Consider the following 1,696-nt stretch of genomic DNA (forward strand, 5'->3'; position numbering starts at 1 on the left):
ATATTATGTTAGTCACCATACAGTACATCCCTGGTTTTTGATGTAAAGTTCGATCATTCAGTAGTTGCGTATAACACCCAGTGCATGGAAGTGACTTATCTGATATCTCTGGGAGATTTTAGGATCCACCAATTTTCCTTGGTGATTTAAGATTTTACAAAGAAGTGTCTAAGTGTTGGGTTGTTTTGCTGTTGTTGCTTTCATTTATTTTGCTGGATACTCTGAGCCCTTTAAAATTAAGGGCCTCTTCAGCCTTGAGAAATTTTCTTTTACTGTTTCTTTGCTCATTTCTATTTTCTCTGTTCTCTCTTTCTGTGGTTATTTTTCCTTTTATGTTTGACCTCAGGATGAGTTCTCATGTTTCCTGCCTTTTCTCCAATATTTCTCTTAATATTTCTGTTCTGCATTCTGAAAGGTCCCCTTGACTTTATATCCCAAGCATGTTTTGGATTTATTTTAATAAGCGAGATTTTGTAATCTCTAAAAACTGTCTCTTATTTGCTTTCTGCTCCTTTTTTTTAAATTGTATTTTATCTTGTTGTATGGATATAATATAACCTTGAATCTGAGTGTATGATTTTTTTCTGAATAACCAGATTTCCACTGGGGTCAGTCTATTTATCTTGGTCTCTTTCAAATTCTGGTTCTTGTCTAATTCTTGTGATGCCTGGTTGTCATTCCACAGTCTAAAAGGATTAGGCAGCTAATGTGGTTTTCTTCTGCACTGTGCTGGAACACAAGAGATCTATTTTCTCACCAGGTCTCTACCCTAGAAGTCTGATTAGCTTTCCATGGGGTATGAAGGGTTGCCTGGTTGCATGCTGGCTGTCTGGCAGGTTTGGTGTTAGGGTGAGTGGATACAGAGCTGACTTGAAAGTCAAGCTACAGACTCCTTGAAGGGCAGAATGGGCACCAAAATCTGCACTAGATGCTTCAGCCTTCTCCAGAGCTCTTGTTTAAATTTAAAGACATACCTCTTGTATGTGGTCTTGGAGCACACACCAAGTGACCCATGCAAACATATACCAATTTAACCATCCTTCCTCCATAAGCCCCATTTCTTACTCCTGTCTTCCAGTGCACCTGATAAGTCTGAGCCCAGAACCTTTGTTGGTTTCTTTTTTTTTTTTCCTTTGTTGGTTTCTAACAGGTTTTTAGGCTCCCACATCCTTTTTTTTTTTTTTTTTTAAAGATTTTTTATTTATTTATTTGACAGAGACAGAGACAGCCAGCGAGAGAGGGAACACAAGCAGGGGGAGTGGGAGAGGAAGAAGCAGGCTCATAGCAGAGGAGCCTGATGTGGGGCTCGATCCCAGAACGCCGGGATCACGCCCTGAGCCGAAGGCAGACGCTTAACCGCTGTGCCACCCAGGCGCCCCATGGCTCCCACATCCTATTGCAGCCTCCTTCTACCCCAGGTTGTGCCTTTTTTGACTATTGCATGCATCACAAATCCCATTCATTCCATCTTCCAGAAACATGTTGAGCTTTCTTGCCCTGTGGCAATTTTCATCTCCACTCTTTTGCCTTAATGGACATTATTTATAGATTGAGTCCAGTGAAATCTAAGTAACAAAGATGAAAGCATGAGCTCAAGCCACCATCTTGAACCAGAAGTTCTCATTAAAAAGTTGTTGGTATTCTACTGTGAATTTGAACCATGAATGCTGTTTCACAATGTGCCAAACATTGTGTT

This window comes from Ursus arctos, unplaced genomic scaffold (assembly GCF_023065955.2).
Source record: "Ursus arctos isolate Adak ecotype North America unplaced genomic scaffold, UrsArc2.0 scaffold_3, whole genome shotgun sequence".
In the NCBI taxonomy this organism is placed as follows: Eukaryota; Metazoa; Chordata; class Mammalia; order Carnivora; family Ursidae; genus Ursus; species Ursus arctos.